The sequence below is a fragment of the Schizosaccharomyces japonicus genome (assembly GCF_000149845.2).
Source record: "Schizosaccharomyces japonicus yFS275 unplaced genomic scaffold supercont5.4, whole genome shotgun sequence".
Lineage (NCBI taxonomy): Eukaryota > Fungi > Ascomycota > Schizosaccharomycetes > Schizosaccharomycetales > Schizosaccharomycetaceae > Schizosaccharomyces > Schizosaccharomyces japonicus.
In genome coordinates, this window is record NW_011627863.1 from 120,129 (window position 1) to 128,129 (window position 8,001).

The 8,001-nt window shown below is 44.8% G+C and overlaps 14 non-coding genes across 14 annotated transcripts; 8 read left to right on the forward strand and 6 right to left on the reverse strand.

The window, feature by feature from the left end:
• Positions 1 to 519: 519 nt before the first annotated feature.
• On the forward strand, positions 520 to 612 carry SJAG_16336. Its single transcript has one exon. It is a non-coding gene; the product is annotated as a tRNA-Ser (tRNA).
• Positions 613 to 772: 160 nt separating this feature from the next.
• SJAG_16337 lies at positions 773 to 844 on the reverse strand. Its single transcript has one exon. It is a non-coding gene; the product is annotated as a tRNA-Cys (tRNA).
• Positions 845 to 1,276: 432 nt separating this feature from the next.
• SJAG_16338 lies at positions 1,277 to 1,370 on the forward strand. The gene has a single exon. It is a non-coding gene; the product is annotated as a tRNA-Leu (tRNA).
• Positions 1,371 to 1,527: 157 nt separating this feature from the next.
• On the reverse strand, positions 1,528 to 1,599 carry SJAG_16339. Its single transcript has one exon. It is a non-coding gene; the product is annotated as a tRNA-Pro (tRNA).
• A 210-nt stretch (positions 1,600 to 1,809) lies between these two features.
• SJAG_16340 lies at positions 1,810 to 1,902 on the reverse strand. Its single transcript has one exon. It is a non-coding gene; the product is annotated as a tRNA-Lys (tRNA).
• A 451-nt stretch (positions 1,903 to 2,353) lies between these two features.
• SJAG_16341 lies at positions 2,354 to 2,425 on the forward strand. The gene has a single exon. It is a non-coding gene; the product is annotated as a tRNA-Val (tRNA).
• A 681-nt stretch (positions 2,426 to 3,106) lies between these two features.
• Positions 3,107 to 3,201, forward strand: SJAG_16342. The gene has a single exon. It is a non-coding gene; the product is annotated as a tRNA-Trp (tRNA).
• A 194-nt stretch (positions 3,202 to 3,395) lies between these two features.
• Positions 3,396 to 3,467, forward strand: SJAG_16343. Its single transcript has one exon. It is a non-coding gene; the product is annotated as a tRNA-Thr (tRNA).
• Positions 3,468 to 3,739: 272 nt separating this feature from the next.
• On the reverse strand, positions 3,740 to 3,811 carry SJAG_16344. Its single transcript has one exon. It is a non-coding gene; the product is annotated as a tRNA-Pro (tRNA).
• A 1,063-nt stretch (positions 3,812 to 4,874) lies between these two features.
• SJAG_16345 lies at positions 4,875 to 4,946 on the forward strand. The gene has a single exon. It is a non-coding gene; the product is annotated as a tRNA-Pro (tRNA).
• Positions 4,947 to 5,077: 131 nt separating this feature from the next.
• Positions 5,078 to 5,149, reverse strand: SJAG_16346. Its single transcript has one exon. It is a non-coding gene; the product is annotated as a tRNA-His (tRNA).
• Positions 5,150 to 5,580: 431 nt separating this feature from the next.
• Positions 5,581 to 5,653, forward strand: SJAG_16347. The gene has a single exon. It is a non-coding gene; the product is annotated as a tRNA-Val (tRNA).
• A 477-nt stretch (positions 5,654 to 6,130) lies between these two features.
• SJAG_16348 lies at positions 6,131 to 6,232 on the forward strand. The gene has a single exon. It is a non-coding gene; the product is annotated as a tRNA-Arg (tRNA).
• An 889-nt stretch (positions 6,233 to 7,121) lies between these two features.
• SJAG_16349 lies at positions 7,122 to 7,220 on the reverse strand. Its single transcript has one exon. It is a non-coding gene; the product is annotated as a tRNA-Ile (tRNA).
• Positions 7,221 to 8,001: the final 781 nt, after the last annotated feature.

The window sequence follows — 8,001 nt, forward strand, 5'->3', positions numbered from 1 at the left end:
GCTTGTTCTTGTGACAGTGTATACAGTTGTTGAGTGGCTACACACACTCCACACGACTTCTCGTGCGGGGAAGACAAGAGACACAACTAAGATACACATATATGTATGTTAGAGACAGAGTAACAAAATGCTCATCTATTTACATTTCGCTAATTTTTGTTACAGTTCTAGTACAAAACCCGGAATGATTACTTACAACCCGTTTCCAGCTCCCCTTTTTTCGACATCGCCATAGCAGTATCTAGTTAGGGTCCGCGTGAACAGAGCAGTTGACTGTACGCTGACAAAGAGCTACGCTTGACGGTGTTAGGCCGCGACTTTGACAACAAAGGAGAGCAGGTGGGAGGATGGGAGGGAGAATTGGAGCAACAGAGCAGGCATGATGTGTGTGGGATGCAGAGAATACACGGTGACTGATGAAGGTAAGTAGCAAAAGAATGAGATGCTCTAGTAATGGCGAAACAGGAAGGGAGGAAAAGATAGGTAATATGTAGAAAGAAGGGAGAGGAGAGCGCTGAGGACAACGTGGCCGAGTGGTTTTAAGGCGTTCGCCTGCTATCAGTAGCCCAGCGGATCCCTTTGGGAGCGCAGGTTCGAATCCTGCCGTTGTCGAGATCATTGTCTTTTCTTTAATAACTCTTTCTTTTGCTTACCGTGCGGTTCAGCACGCTTTCGATTGCTAGAGCCACGCCTGAAAAAAAAAGTCAACAGCACTAGCTCGCCATCCACACACCAAAGCTAGTTACACGGCCAACAAAAAATAGCAAAAGTCAGGGACCAGCCGGGTTCGAACCAGCGACCTGGGGATCTGCAATCCCTCACTCTACCACTGAGCTATGACCCCCTCACGCTACACCCTTCCATTCTAATTCCATAACACAGTGTCTCTTTGCAAACCCCTTCTCTCCCGCTACTTACTTGCTCGTAGTCACCCTTTTTGCAATATAGCCTGTCCCGCTGCCGAAACACCACACGCGGAAACCCGCCACCTCTTACCGCGCAAGCATCGCCGAATCCGCCAGACGTATGGAAGATGCGGGTTGCGACTTTGCGAGCCTGGCAGAACTAACGCAGGCCATTAGACCGAGAGGCCAGCGGTGTTTCATCTCGACAATGCTTCCGATGATCGTTCGTCCATGTCTATTCTTTCGTCCTCTCTCTACGTTGCCGTGTTCCATGTGTGTGTGGTTTTCAGCACCAGTGCCGCATACATCGCCTTCTACCCTGTCTGCCAGTATGGTATAGGTGAGGTGGAGCAGAGAAACAGAACGCGTTAGGCGAAGTGGCCGAGTGGTCTATGGCGCTAGCTTCAGGAAACTGAGCGTGCTAGTTCACATATGTGAGCGTGGGTTCGAACCCCACCTTCGTCATTAAGGTTTTTCCTGCCGACAGGACTTGTTTGCTTTTGTTTCTGCCGAGTGTAGGCAACTTCAGGCAGATCATGACAGCACGACCAGGCCATCCACCATGGACGGAAACGGCTCAAATTGTAAACAAGCAACACGCACGCCCGTAGCCGGGCAAAAAGGGCTGTTGTGGGAATCGAACCCACGACCACCATCACCCTAAGATGGTATCATACCACTAGACCAAACGGCCACCATGTCTCTACCCCTCAAATAGTCCTCTAAGTTCACGCTGCCTCAACACAAACCTTTACGTGCTGGTCTTCCATCAGGATTGTTTGCGTGTTCCCACAAACAAGTATACTTGAAGTGAAGGCATTCCAATGTAATACGGGCGCGCCCAGCATTCAACCTTCGGCCCGCATCGACATGGCCCAAGTTTTTCCCGCCATGGGAAAAGTATCTCCCACTGCGAGACTCGAACTCGCAACCTTCCGGTCACCTGACTATCGTGTCCTAAAAGCCGGACGCTCTAAGCCGATTGAGCTAAGCGGGACTGGCTCGTAAAAACCTCTACCATCGTAGTACATCCCTCCATCCATAGTTCTTTGTGTTTGATTATTCTTCCGTTTTCTACGGCACAAGACTTGCGACGAATACCCTTCTCGTCATAGACCGCATTTCAACATCACATCTTCAGCCCACTACTACCCTGTCTTCCCCGTTCGAGTTCCGAGTTCTTATTTTCTTACCTCCTCTTTGTTTTTTCCGCAGAAAGCCGAATGAGGACTCGACACGAGCTGATTAGAAACACGAGCCACCGGAAGCAAAACGCGATAGAGTGAAAGTCAATGAATCCCCGTCGCATTAGAAGCGCAAAAACGAAGACATTACGGTTCGTTGATTTGAGCGGCGAACCGAAAAAGCCAAACAAGAAACCAAAACCGGCGTTCGTTTGAGGCTTACGGCTACTTGTACTGTGAGTAGGACCGGACAATAGAAGACTGAGTTCCGTGTTCTAGTGGTATGATTTCTCCTTCACACGGAGAAGGTCCCGGGTTCGATCCCCGGCGGGACTAGCTGGTTTTTGGTTCCTCTTATTGTGACTCATCTTTTTGCTCGCATGTATTCATCAAAGATATCCTGTATACGTTCAGGCTTCCACTTTACGTTCAGGCTTCCACTTTTCTTTCTTTCATTTCATTTTATTTCCTTTCATTATATTTCCTTTTCTTTTCTTTCATTTCATTTCATTTCTTTTCTTTTCTTTCATTTCTTTTATTTTCTTTTCTTTTATTTTCTTTTCTTTTCTTTTCTTTTATTTTCTTTTATTTTATTTTCTTTTCTTTTATTTTATTTTATTTTATTTCACTAAATTTGCTTTTTCTTCTGCTACTTATTTTTACACAATATAGTTTAATCAATTCAGCTCAATTCAATTCAATTCGATTCAATTCAATTCAACTCAACTCAATTTTCCATATTATCTTTTCTTTTCTTTCACTGTAATAGAATACACTATATTCTATTGTATAAACTTAACATTTAATCTATTGTAAAATTGTTCTATCGTCATCGGCAACGTAGCACCAGTCAGTGAAAAAGAATGTGCGTAGCGATAGAAGAGAGAGAGGTGTTGGGGCGAGTAAAGAGGGGTAGCTGAGAGCAGGAGTAGTGAGCTTAGGAGTAATGAGCAAAGGAGAATGGAAAATAAAACTAAAAGGGTTGATGTGTCTCAAAGGAAAGGGGTTGATGACCAAGGCCCCTTAACTCAGTCGGTAGAGTGTGAGATTCCAAAGAGGTGCTGCACCACGGTGTTATCTCAAAGTCAAGCGTTCAAGTCGCTTAGGGGTCATGTCTTTCTTTGTTGTTCTCTTTGCTTTCAGCTGGCTTGAAGCCAACGGAATACACGGACAAAGACCAGCACGCGGACTGGGAAACGCCGGTCAAGTATATGGAGCAGTACGCCAGCGAAGCCGAACACCGGCAATCCGTGATCCACGAAGCATATCTGTATGTAAGCTCTACGATGGTTCAGTGGTTGATATGGCTCCTGTAGCTCAGTGGTAGAGCGCCTGTCTCGTAAACAGGAGGTCCAGTGTTCGAGTCACTGCCGGAGCAGTAATGCATTGTTACGCTTTCCTTTTTCCGTGTAATTCTTCGGCTGGAAGTACACGCGTTGTTCGCTAATTGATCGCGTCACTTAAAAGCATCTTCGCTGAACAACCCGTCTCAGGTTCCTAGTATACTGTTTTCTTAAAAGGTTTTCCGCTCCTTGCCATATCACTGGTCGCCGCATTGCCACCGCTAAGAAGCTTTAGTGATATCCGAAACAATGTCATCCAATTCCCATAAAGACAAACTGAAAAAGCAGGGACGGAGCTAAAAAGAACGGGCTGTTGTGGGAATCGAACCCACGGCCACCATCACCCTAAGATGGTATCATACCACTAGACCAAACGGCCACTGCTGCCTTTGCTTCACCGTTGGCCTCTCTAAACTCTAAGCTCCAAAACTCCTTTTCCGCCCCTCCTCACTCCTCTTTTTCTCCACTTAACACAGTTCATTTCAATACAAGCTTTTTTCGTTCTATATCAGTTGCCCTCATAAGCCTCTCTATTCCACCCAAGGGGACGGGATCGCTTGCAGAAGCTAGCGACTGCTTTATTCTTTTTTTCTCTGTGCTGCATTTCCCGCCCGCCTCTTGTTGGTAGGGTAGTTGTAAGGAACTCCTAATTTTGTATTTAAGAAAAAGCTTGTTTTATTAGTAATAATTATAGAACTATTTATACCTTGTAGAATAAGGTATTCTAGAAGGTGTTGGAAAGTTTCAGCTTACGTAAGCAAAGCGTTATTGCAGGAAAAATAGTTTTTCCTGTTTTGCTTCGTAAGCCTGACCCCGAACATGGCGATTTACCTAGACAGTTCCATGTCCTAGGAATAAGCAAATCGCTGTGTCCTAGTGGTTTCATCGGGGATGTGTTTCCTCTGTGTTCGTTGTTCGAATCTTGGTTCGACCAACTCTCCCAGAATAGCACATCGTAACGTAGCACGTTACAGTAGTTGAACTTGCTGTATCGTTTTCCTGTCGTATGTGCTATTATTGAACAAAAGGTGATTACGCGTAGCGATTGTGTGATCGCGCCGTGTAGAGTAAGCGAGAGGATGTCAGAGGGCAAAGGCAAAGGCAAAGGCAAAGGCAAATGGAAATGGAAATGGAAATGAGGGGAAATGGAAAGCAGTCGTTTGTACGTGTACCGGTGGTTGTCAATTTGCTTAATTTTTGTATTCGCTTTCAGGCTGCGGGGACAGTGCTGTCCTGCCGACAAGCTGTCTGCAGAATGAATGCGGTAGTACGGAAAGAATTTTGATGCTGCACAGCGAACAGCGTGCAACCAGCCAAGTGATCTAATAAGTACGATATTGAGTAGTGATCTCAGTAAAGTGAATTGATGTTGAGAAGAAACGCTAAAGTACGTGGAAACGATAACGGTAATGTATGTACAGCGTGGCAGAGTGTGTGAAGACGGCCGTTTGGTCTAGTGGTATGATACCATCTTAGGGTGATGGTGGTCGTGGGTTCGATTCCCACAACAGCCCGTTCTTTTTCTCGCCCGTAGGCTTTCTTGCTACACGATTTTTTGCTTTTTCTCCGATGTTTGAGTGCACACTTTTGTCGCGTAACAGCAAGCTGTACCAGACACGCGAACCAATAGGGAAAAGAAAAGCTATGCCCACACCAGGAATCGAACCTGGGTTGCAACGGCCACAACGTTGAGTCTTGACCACTGGACCATGTGAGCTCGCATGGATCCCGCTGGCGCGCTAAAGACTAAGCTATGCCGTTTTACCGGAAAGATTGTTACTAAAGTCTCTTGCATGTATCGTACGAACCTTGATGTTCATATTGGCTACTCAAATTCAGTTGCGACTGTACCGCTTAGAAGCACATGTTTTTGTGGAGAGTGTCGATGGCGTTACAGTCGTGCATCGCCAACTCAGACCCCGGAACAGACACAGGAACTAATGGATAATCACAGTGTTTTCTGTTGCACAGGAACTGGCGGTGTTCAACAGAGTACTGGCATTTAGCTTCTCGGTTTTCGCAAATTATCTGCTGAGGCTGGCCAAAAAGTGTAGAGCAGAAGTCTTATGAATTCAAAGCCTTACTGAAATAGAGGCAATAACCTAAGTTTCGACATGTAAGGAAAAGAGGCGTGGGGGAGCATAGGAAGCACTTGTAGTCTAGTGGTTATGATATCTGCTTTACACGCAGAGGGTCCCAGGTTCGAACCCTGGTAAGTGCAACAGTGCTGTTTTTCTTTTTCCAAGCTCGGCACTATCATACCTGGCTTTTTCTTTTACTTGTTCTTTTTCGGCAATGCTGCTTCGTGTGCTGGGGTGCGGGTTATTTTGTTTCATGATGCAAGCCTAAAAACCCTCCGCAATTGCAAGCGACCGCGAATGTTGCTAAATAGCGAACAGGGGCCATGCTAGGGCCCCATGAAGGAGCTGTGCGTATACCCCCCAGAGCCCAGTTAACTCCAGAACAAACGCACAACAATCCTCCAAATTAGCTTAGATGATATCAGTCTAGCTCAATAAAAACCGTCGAACCTTGATGTCGATTAGCGGCCACCGACATGGCATTGATTGTGACGAACCAAAGCTGCAGCACTAAATGCAAGGGGCAGCTACGTTCCACAATCCAGGAACACGAAGAAAGACAGGATTTGCAAAAAGCCGGAGCAAGTAAGGTTACGACGTTTGACGAAGCAACAAGCGGCCTCGTGGCCTAGAAGTAAGGCGTTGGTTTCCGGCGAGGGGTCTCACTGAGGAGTCTTCGGGATCGCCAAAGATCGCGGGTGCAAATCCCGTCGGGGTCGGGCTTTTTCTTCTGCTTTTATTCTTTCTGCATAAAACTGTAGTCCTTCTTTGCCTAAGCCAATAATTAGAACTACGGTACCTGTGTTGACACAGTTTGTTACCGCTGGTGTAAACCCCGGCTCTGAGAGGAAAACAGGCGTATTCTGGCTGAACATCGAGTGATTCTTGGTGTTGATTGTGTATACAGCAAAGCTTCCTAAAGCTTACAAATTGTGCAATTGTTGTAGCCGGAATAATTTCCGTTTTTCGGTCACTTGACGTCCCAGTCCATGTGTGTTTTTTGCCATCCGCCAGGATTCGAGTCTTAGGGTTCGGTAAAGGCACAAGTTAAATAGATAAAAAGCTGCTACTTCACCATTCTCTTGACTTAATTTTGTGTTGCTCTGCAAGAATGTTACCATCGCTCCCATTTATTAAACGCAACAACTATACTAACAACGAAAGTTCTGAACTCTCACATGTAAAGCTTTTTTTTGGCCGACTAATTTTCCGTCTTACATTGCTGTTGCACGCAAAGACCGCATTTAATGTAATAAATAATAAAGAAAGAAATTGTAATAATAATTTTAACAAGAATAGAATACAATACAATACAATAAATATGAAGGACCAAGTACCAGATACTAAACAATAAACAATAAACAATAACAATAGCTATTAAATATTAGATAACAAATAACAAATAACAAACAAAAAAAATTTTAGGGTAAAACAAATAAAGCCTGGAAACATTCTTTTGCTAGAGCACATCAAACGTCGACGTTGTGCGGGAGGAAGCGCAAGTCTTAAAAATGTTTGACTGCGCAGGAGGGGAGAGAGCGGTTTCTTTTGCCAAGAGCTACCGTGAAGTCTTATTCCGGATCGGGGAATAGAAGCTACAAAAAGCAATGCTCCCAGCGAGGATCGAACTCGCGATTTTCACGTAGCATACCTGGCAGGAGGTGTACCATATAAGCATGAAGCCTTAACCAACTTGGCCACGGGAACCTTCTCAACGCTGAAGCAGAACCATCATCTTTATACAATGGATTATTGTTAACTCAAACGAACAGCTTTCAGTTACACTCGTGCAGCGGAAACGTTGTGATCACCGTTTCGTACAAACCAATCCCATCAGTTGTAACTTCCGCAAACCTGGAACCACCCCCCCTACTGTATAAGGAATTTCCTGCTTCCCAACAAAACCATAACAACTTACTAGGCTAGGCTATTATTCATTTCATTCATCATAGTATCAATTAAATAGTTAATATAAAGATGCAAAGAGTTCAAGGGTTATAATCCGTTGAACACTACTTGTTCCTTTCAACAATAACTTTCAAGAACAATTGCGCGCATCATAACAATTAAGGTTTATTAACCGAAGCTTCGAAAGGTTAAAGGAAATAAGTTATTCATTGTTTGAAGCCAACAAACAGGAATCCTCAATAGAACTAAACATATCCGGGCTCGAACCGTGACACAACGCTGAAGCAGAACCATCATCTTTATACAATGGATTATTGTTAACTCAAACGAACAGCTTTCAGTTACACTCGTGCAGCGGAAACGTTGTGATCACCGTTTCGTACAAACCAATCCCATCAGTTGTAACTTCCGCAAACCTGGAACCACCCCCCCTACTGTATAAGGAATTTCCTGCTTCCCAACAAAACCATAACAACTTACTAGGCTAGGCTATTATTCATTTCATTCATCATTCCACATACTTGCCAAGTTCTGCGTTAGGCACTCGTTGAACGTTACAAGTCTATTTCAACGCATCGGC